This window comes from Podarcis tiliguerta (assembly GCF_965153285.1).
Source record: "Podarcis tiliguerta genome assembly, chromosome: 14".
NCBI classification, from domain to species: Eukaryota; Metazoa; Chordata; class Lepidosauria; order Squamata; family Lacertidae; genus Podarcis; species Podarcis tiliguerta.
Genome location: NC_139547.1, coordinates 52768899 through 52778116, shown reverse-complemented (window position 1 = coordinate 52778116; position 9218 = coordinate 52768899). Strand labels below are relative to the sequence as shown.

The following is a 9218-nucleotide window of genomic DNA, read 5'->3' as shown; positions in this document are numbered from 1 at the left end:
CTGTGGCACAGGACTCCCACCTGCCACCAGGTGGAACAAGATGGAAGCCCCCAACAAAAAAGCTCCCAAACTTGTATTAGCTGCTAATCCCCATGTTACACTCCCTCAAACTACATCATGAAAGGGGAGGTCCGGTGGCAGGAATCTGAGCATCCTGGACCCTGCCCCATGGTTCCCCTTGCCCTCCACCAAACACCCATCAAGTGGAACAAAAGAGATATTTACATTTCCCTGTTTCCCAGCCAGGTTCATCACACCCTTTTGTCTTCATCTGGGTTTGTGATTTCTGGAATGGCTACCTGTCTGGCACTCAGGTATCAGGATGCCAGGGATTATCACTCAGGCAGAGGGGCTGCTGAGTAGCTGAGCTCACATGTCTAGATGAATTTCTGAAGTTTTCCCAGTGAGCCAGTACACAGATACATTGATCAGTGAATTGTTACATTTGGTATTGTACAGCAGAGGCCCTTGGAATTGATAGGAAGAAACTGTGATGAAGTGTTTTGTGGGGACAAATAACAAAAGTCACAAAAGTGACTGTGCTGATGTTGGCAGTGGGCTGCATGTGCATGATATCTGATGGAGGGGCAACCCCCCCAACCTGTACATAAATTCCTGCAACAGTTGGAAGGGATCCAAAGGGTCATGTAAGGCCTGGGGGCCGGATCCAGCCCAATCGCCTTCTCAATCCGGCCCACGGACTGTCTGGGAATCAGCGTGTTTTCACATGAGTAGAATGTGTCCTCTTATTTAAAATGCGTCTCTGGGTTATTTGTGAGGCATAGGAATTCATCCATTCTCCCCCCCCCCCAAATATAGTCCGCCTCCCCCCAAGCTCCGAGGGACAATGGACTGGCCCACGGCTGAAAAAGGTTGTTGACCCCTGGGGTAGCCCAACCCCCTGTGTTTCATAAATCTATTGCAACACACGGCAGGATCTGATTTAGTCACATTATTTCAGCCTGCTTCCGTAGGACACCTGCTGCTTCTACACTTTCTGAATGTGCTGCTGCAGATAAAAGTCCCAGTTCCAAAAATAATGCACCGTTTTAAAGCTTCAGACCAGCAGAAAGGTGTCTTGCCTTCTGCAACAGTTTGTGGTGTGGAAGTAACTAGAAGGTGTGAAGCGACATCGCTGTCTCATGCGTTGCTCCTTAGCTCTGCTAGGTTTTTGCAAGATGGGAGTAGCAGACCAGGAGTAGCTGCTTTTAGGATTCTGTTCCTTGCCTGCACTAAACAGATGTGTGTGGGGGGGGAATACTGAACCGGGGCGTATCAAATGCCATCCGCCCCACGTGGTTTACAATGCGTCAGGCAGAAGGACACGACAAACCCGCCAACATTTATCCGATGAAAACAGGGACATCCCATCCCATAACGATAATTTTAACAACAACAGTTTTATTATGTATACCCCACCCATCTGGTTGGGTTTTCCCAGCCACTCTGGGCAGCTCACAGCATATATCAGAGCATACTAACATTAAAAACTTCCCAATACAGGGCTGCCTTCAGCTGTCATCTAAAAGTCAGATGGTTGTTTATTTCCTGATAGTAAACAGCCATTCTGGGTAGCTTCCAACATATAGAAAAACATAATTTTTTTAAAAAAACCTTCCCTATACAGGGTTGCCTTCAGATGGCTCAGGGATAGACAACTCCATGCTCTCCAATATTTATCCAATGAAAATAGGGACATCATAAGGAAAAGTGGTACATTCCGCCCTTGAAGGCCACTCAAAAGTTTCGGTGAGTGGAGGACAGGGCTGCCCAAACTTGCACAGCCAGATGAAATCCGACTAGCACCCAAAGGTTCTTCAAATCCAGTGCCCTGTTACCAACCAGGCACCCCGGGAAGCTCTCAGGAAGGACCCAGGGGAAACAGCCCTTTCCTCCTCTCCCCCCCCCTTGATTCCCAAGTCGCCTCAATTCAGGACGTAGGAGATATAGATGAACTTCTAGACCAGGCACAGGCAAACTCCTGCCCTCCAGATGTTTGGGACTACAATTCCCATCATCCCTTACCACTGGTCCTGTTAGCTAGGGATGATGGGAATTGTAGTCCCAAAACATCTGGAGGGCCGGAGTTTGCCTATGCCTGTTCTAGATCTAATTGAGCACTTCTGTGTCGGAGTTTCCCTGTGAATCCTCCAAATTGAGACAGAATTCCAAATGACTAGCAGTCAAATGTTTCAACGCTGCTCCATCGTAAAACACAAACATTCCGTGAACTATTTCAAGCCAGAAGCAGCAGCCGGGCACCGACTGGCATCCTGGTCGTGTCTCCCTGCATTCTTCAGTGTGGGCACTAGGAGGCAGAAGGAGGCTGCCTGCTTGCTTATTCGATTTTAAATCCGGCTCTGCAGCCTGGACTCAGAGCAGCTTTTAATATCTCTGTCCCCTTGGGGCTCACAGCCTCAGGAAATCCAGTGGCTGGGGGTGGGAGGAAATAAGGAGAGGGGCCAAAAGGAAAGAAATTATTGCAGGCATATTTTTTTAATGTAGAAACAAGGGAACTGAAATGAATCTCTCTGTGTGTGTGTCTGCATAGACAGACAGACAGACAGACAGACAGACAGACAGACAGATATCACACACACTCACACATATATATTGATTCAACCCAACAGAGGAATTAGAATGTGGGTCTTCCCTCACCTGGTGACTTCCAGACCAGGTGTGCCCTGATAGCATCACGAGCACACAAAAAAATCATGAAAAGGACGTCTGAAGTGCCCTTAAAATGTTTGAAACCATCGGTATTGAAATTGATGTTTTCTAGCATTGTAGATCAGACCTACCCTCGTCCCCAGATCCACCTTTACCGTCTGCTAGAGCTAACCAAGCGTGCTTGAATCTCTCTCTCACCCCTTCCATGCCATCTGTAGTTTTGCCGGTTTTTATTAAAGCCATTTCCCCTCCTCTCCCTGCTAGAACTGTCTTCACCAGAACCAGCTGATCTTATGCTACATTTCATGAAGACGTCTCTTGGCAAGCAGATGTCTGAAGCTTTTGCAGCTCGAGTTGGCAATATGGAAGATGAAAACAAACTAGAATGAGGAAATGTGGTGTGTGGGGAAACAAGGCATGGCACAATCAGTGCGCTGGGCTGTCCTGCAGCTCTGCCAGACCAAACCCTCGGGGGCTGGGGAGCCTCTCTTAGACCCTTCTCCAGGCCCAGGAGTCGGAGAGGCTCTGTCCAGTCCCAGCACATCCAGGTCACTTGGGACAGTTTGAGCCATTTGTCCTTGCAATGTAAAGGTAAAGGTAAAGGTAAAGGTACCCCTGCCCGTACGGGCCAGTCTTGACAGACTCAAGGGTTGTGCGCTCATCTCACTCTATAGGCTGGGAGCCAGCGCTGTCCGCAGACACTTCCGGGTCACGTGGCCAGCGTGACAAAGCCGCATCTGGAGAGCCAGCGCAGCACACGGAAACACCGTTTACCTTCCCACCAGTAAGCGGTCCCTATTTATCTACTTGCACCCGGAGGTGCTTTCGAACTGCTAGGTTGGCAGGCGCTGGGACCGAGCGACGGGAGCGCACCCCACCGCGGGGATTCGAACCGCTGACCTTTCGATCGGCAAGCCCTAGGCGCTGAGGCTTTTACCCACAGAGCCACCCGCATCCCTCGTCCATGCAATGACCTCAGGTCAAAGATCAGCCACAGTCAAGTCAAAGTCTGAGAAACAAAGCATGTCAATAATTCAACGGGGATATCACTGTAGCCATAGTCTTCCTCTCCAGGAATGGCCACAGCCGATGAACCAGCCAACACCCGGAAAAGGTGGCACTCTATGCCCATGTAATATAATAATAAATTTTTATTTATACCCCGCCCTCCCCGGCCAGAACCCGGCTCAGGGCAGCTAACACCAGTAAAATTACAATTAAAAAAAATTAAGATACAGGTTAAAATATAATTTAAAATGCAGCCTCATTTTAATAGTAGCCCATAGATCAAAACCATAAGGGGAGGGAAACATGAGGGTCAGACTGAGTCCAAACCAAAGGCTAGGCAAAACAGCTGTGTCTTGCAGGCCCTGCGGAAAGATGTCAAGTCCCGCAGGGCCCTAGTCTCTTGTGACAGAGCGTTCCACCAAGTTGGGGCCAGTACTGAAAAGGCCCTGGCCCTAGTTGAGACCAATCTAACCACCTTGCAACTTGGGACCTCCAAAGTGTTGTCATTTGTGGACCTTAAGGTCCTCCGGGGGGCATACCGGGAGAGGCGGTCCTGTAGGTACATGGGTCCTAGGGCTTGAAATGTCAAAACCAGCACCTTAAACCTGACCCTGTACTCCGCTGGGAGCCAGTGCAGTTGGTAAAGCACTGGAAGAATGTGATCCCGCGGCGAGGACCCCGTAAGGAGTCTCGCCGCGGCATTCTGCACCCGCTGGAGTTTCTGTGTCAGTCTCAAGGGCAGCCCCACGTAGAGCGAGTTACAATAATCAAGTCTGGAGGTGACCGTTGCGTGGATCACAGTGGCGAGGTCAAGGCGAGAGAGGTAAGGAGCCAACTGCTTGATATGGCGGAGATGGAAAAATCCCACCTTTGCTGTGGCTGCAACCTGCGCCTCCATGGAAAGGGAGGCGTCGAAGGTTATACCCAAGCTCTTGGGTGTAGCTAACTGACTCTTGACTCTTGTCCATCAATATGCGGATGATACCCAGCTCTACCTCTCTTTCAAATCAGAACCAGTGAAGGCAGTGAAGGTCCTGTGTGAGTGTCTGGAGGTGGTTGGAGGGTGGATGGCGGCTAACAGATTGAGGTTGAATCCTGACAAGACAGAAGTACTGTTTTGGGGGGACAGGAGGTGGGCAGGTATGGAGGACTCCCTGGTCCTGAATGGGGTAACTGTGCCCCTGAAGGACCAGGTGTGCAGCCTGGGAGTCATTCTGGACTCACAGCTGTCCATGGAGGCACAGGTCATTTCTGTGTTGAGGGCGGCTGTCTACCAGCTCCACCTGGTATGCAGGATGAGACCCTATCTACCCGCAGACTGTCTCGCCAGAGTGGTGCATGCTCTGGTTATCTCCTGCTTGGACTGCTGCAATGCGCTCTATGTGGGGCTACCTTTGAAGGTGACCCGGAAACTACAATTAATCCAAAATGTGGCAGCTAGACTGGTGACTGGAGCAGTCGCTGAGACCACATAACATTGGTCTTGACAGACCTACACTGGCTCCCAGTATGTTTCTGAGCACAATTCAAAGTGTTGGTGCTGACTTTGAAAGCCCGAAATGGCCTCAGTTCAGTATACCTGAAGGAGCATCTCCACCCCCATTGTTCTGCCCGGACACTGAGGTCCAGCACTGAAGGCCTTCTGGCGGTTCCCTCCCTGTGAGATGTGAGGTTACAGGGAACCAGACAGAGGGCCTTCTCGGTAGTGGCACCCACCCTGTGGAATGCCCTCCCACCAGATGTCAAAGAGAAAAACAACTACCAGACTTTTAGAAGACATCTGAAGGCAGCCCTGTTTAGGGAAGCTTTCAATGTTTAATAGACTATAGTATTTTAATATTCTGTTGAATGCCGCCCCGAGTGGCTGGGGAAACCCAGCCAGATGGGCGGGGTATAAATAATAAATTATTATTATTATTATATCTCCTCTCAGACTCCCCTTTTCCAGGCTAAACATGCCCAGCTCCTTCAAGCTCTCCTCATAAGGCTTGGTTTCCAGACCCTTGATCATCTTGGCTGCCCTCCTCTGCACACGTTCTAGATTGCCAACGTCCTTCTTAAATTGTGGCACCCAGAACTGGACACAGTATTCCAGGTGAGGTCTGACTAAGGCAGAGTAGAGTGGGGCTTGATCTAGAGACTAGACTTCTGTTGATGCAGCCTAGAATAGCATTAGCTTTTTTTGCTGCCGCATCACACTGTGGACTCATGTTAAGCCTGTGGTCTACTTAGACCTGAGATCCTTTTCTCATGTACTACTGGCAAGCCAGGTCCCCCATTTCCTCTTCGTGCAGCTGGTTCTTCCTGCCTAAGTGCAGAACCTGACATTTCTCCCTGCTGAAGTTCATTCTGCTAGTTAGGGCCCAATTCCCCAACCTATTAAGATCATCTTTAATCGCGAATTTGCTTTCTGCAGCATTTGCTACCCCTCTCGGTGTCATCTGCAAATTGAATGAATGTCCCCTCAGTTCCTTCATCCAAATAATTTATGAAGACATTGAACAGCAGCATTTTCCCTGCCCAGAGAATTGGAACAAACAGCAATGAGATTTTCTGTGGACTGCTGTTTGTTCCGATCCAGCACTAAAGAGTGGGAAGGTGGTAAAGGCAAACTACTCAGACCTGTGCCTAGAAAGCAAGAGACAAGGAGAAAACTGCTTGGACGCCTGATTTCTAGGCACGGGGCATCCAGGAGTGTGAATGAGCCCTGAGTTCGGTTGCAGGGGCTGGCTCTTGAACGATTCTGCACATGACCGCTGCCCAAGCCTTCTGTGCTCTCAAATAACAAAATACTCACTATTCAAATAGTAAAACCAGACTGTTCTGACCCTGTTTCAAAGCCAGCTTTGTAATCAGCAGGCTGTCCACAGGAGAAATTGCTATGACCCAGATATGAGGTCACAATGGTGAAAATGTTGCACACTGTGTGATCTGCCACTGAGCCAAAGACACACCAGATGTGTCAATTTCTCTCTCCTCTCTCTCTCTCTTACACACACACACGACTTTGTCTGAAATACAAGTTTTGTAAAAACAAAAACAAAAAACCGCTATTGTCTTCTGAAGCCTTTAGGAGGAGGCGACCTCACTGGTTTAATCTGAAATCTGTAGCTGATGGCATGAACTGAAGTGCTCTCCAGAGCAGCGCATAATCCAACTGCACATCATCTTGATTCCGGCTTCCAGTTCGATAAATCAACGGGATCGGGGAACTAGGTCAATTCCTCGCCTGTAGAAAAATTGCAATGCTATTTGCTACATGCTGCCATGTTCTCCCTCTCTCTGGGTGCTCATAGCCTCAGCTGGCCTCCCCGCCCCCCTCTCTCTCTGCCGCCCTGTGAATGGCCAGACCACACACTACGCTGACCTTGAAGGTCAATTGTGTGTGATCCATAGAGCCGCAGAACAAGAGGGTTGCAAGGGACCCCAAGAGTCATCCAGCCAAGCCTCCTGAAAGGCAAGAATCGCAGCTAAGGAATCCCTGACAGATGACCGCCTGACCGCTGCTTAAAAACCCCCAAGGAAGGAGACTCCGCTGCCTTCTGATGGAACTCTGTTCCACTGCCGAACAGCTCTGCTGTTTCCTTCACACTTTCTTATTTATAACCTCTGTCTCCTTTCCTCCAAAGAGCTCAGGGTGGGGTCCCTGGAAGGGGTTCTTGGGGCCTTACAACAACCCTGTGAGGAAGTCCGCAAGGATTTAAAGCCATGTTTCTCGACTCCCTCTCCTCCCTCCAAGTTGAGCATACACTCCATCGCGGTCCTCTGTCCGGCCCTTGCAGGACCCATTCTTATTCATCCACGCCACACATTTAAAGCGCATGGGTTTCCCCAGAGGATCCCAGAACTGTAATTTCCCAAGTGGGCTGGGAATTGTAGCTCCGTGAGGAGTAAACCAAGTTTCCAGGATCCTTGGGGGCGTGGTCAGGGTGGTGCTGATAACGCCAAGGTTGCAGGTTTGATCCCCGTAAGGGACGGCTGCATATTCCTGCAATGTAGGGGGGTTTGATTAGGTCAGGGGTTGGCAAGGTTTATCTTGCCTGGGCTGGATCGGTCCTGTGGAGATCCCTCTGTGGGCTGGATTGCGTGTGTGTGTGTGAGCGCGTGTACCTGCAATTTCCAGACCCAATTTCTTGAACCACAGAAGCGAATCCCCATGCCATGCCGGTTTAGCGCAGCGAGTGGGCGACTTGGCTCGGGGGCGGGTCATGGGCCGGTCAAACAACCTCCATGGGTCACTTCTGGCCCACGGGCCATAGGTTGCTGACCCCTGGATTAAATGGTCCTCAAGATGCCTCCAAGTTTATGATTCTATGAAATGGATGCTGTGGATGTAATAATAATATTACATTTTATTTGTTTTCATTTATACCTTACCTTTCCACCAGGCGGCTCAAGGTGACAATTACAGTGGTACCTCGGGTTAAGTACTTAATTGGTTCCGGAGGTCTGTACTTAACCTGAAACTGTTCTTAACCTGAAGGCCACTTTAGCTAATGGGGCCTCCCGCTGCCACCGCGCCGCCGGAGCACGATTTCTGTTCTCATCCTGAAGCAAAGTTCTTAACCTGAAGCATATTTCTGGGTTAGCAGAGTCTGTAACCTGAAGCATATGTAACCTGAAACGTATGTAACCCGAGGTACCACTGTACAGTCTTTCTCTTTTCTCCCAAGAGTCCTGCAAGGCCTGCAAGAGGTAGGAACTTGTGTTGAGGGTTGGTGACTGACTGAAACTTAACGGCCACGCGAGGATGGGAAACCAGGTCTCTACAGGCCTCTTCTGACGCTCTAACCACTACACCACACTGTGCAGTGACACTAGTGGGCCACTAAGATTTCGCTTTGACGGATGGTAGAGTGAGGCTCCCCAGGCTTACTGTTTAACTCAATGGGTCTTACGTCTGTGTAGACCTGTCTTGGCTTTGGCACCGTAAGCTGCGCTCGCTTGCCTGTGGCCAAACCCTTACAATTCTCCATCTTTTTCTCCTGGCACGGCTCTTGTGGGGGGCATTATCTCTCTGTGTGATTTATAGCATTTGGGCTTAAAAAACAACACACACACACCCCAACCGGCTTTAAAAGGATGCTATTTTTGGCAAGTGTCTTACGGGATCTCGTCTGAGTTCCTTCCACCGCGCTGTCACACTGAGAGACTTGTCTTGGGACGTCCTCGTGATCAAAGCCATCTCAGGATTCAAAGCGCGGACGGACATTTGGTGCGACAAGAATGTCGAGGGTGGTGACAGCGAGCGTTGATAGGAGAGATGAGCCGGGAACATGTACAAAAGCACGTTTCACGGACAAAAAGCCCCCAACACGGTTGCTCTGTGGAGTGGCGGGGGCGGGATATGCCTTTGTCTGCAAAAAGTCTCCCTCGTTCTGCCAGAAAGCTTCATAATGCACCGCTGAGAAATCCCTCGCCCTCGGTGGTCAGCAACATATGACTTTTGGTTCAATTAATGCTTATTATTTATTTCATCTTTTCAACACTGCACTCCACAGCTGGGCCAGCCCAACTGTTAGTCAGAGTGAGGTCAACGC

General features: G+C 49.8%; 1 protein-coding gene and 1 long non-coding RNA gene across 2 annotated transcripts in view; both read right to left on the bottom strand.

Annotated features, from left to right (window-relative positions):
- The window catches only part of LOC310664603, a 404468-nt gene that overhangs the window by 22645 nt on the left and 372605 nt on the right, over window positions 1-9218 (bottom strand). The window lies entirely within an intron of this gene.
- FSCN1 (fascin actin-bundling protein 1) overlaps window positions 1-9218 on the bottom strand; it is a 333406-nt gene that overhangs the window by 129429 nt on the left and 194759 nt on the right. The gene's annotated exons all lie outside the window — the stretch shown is intronic.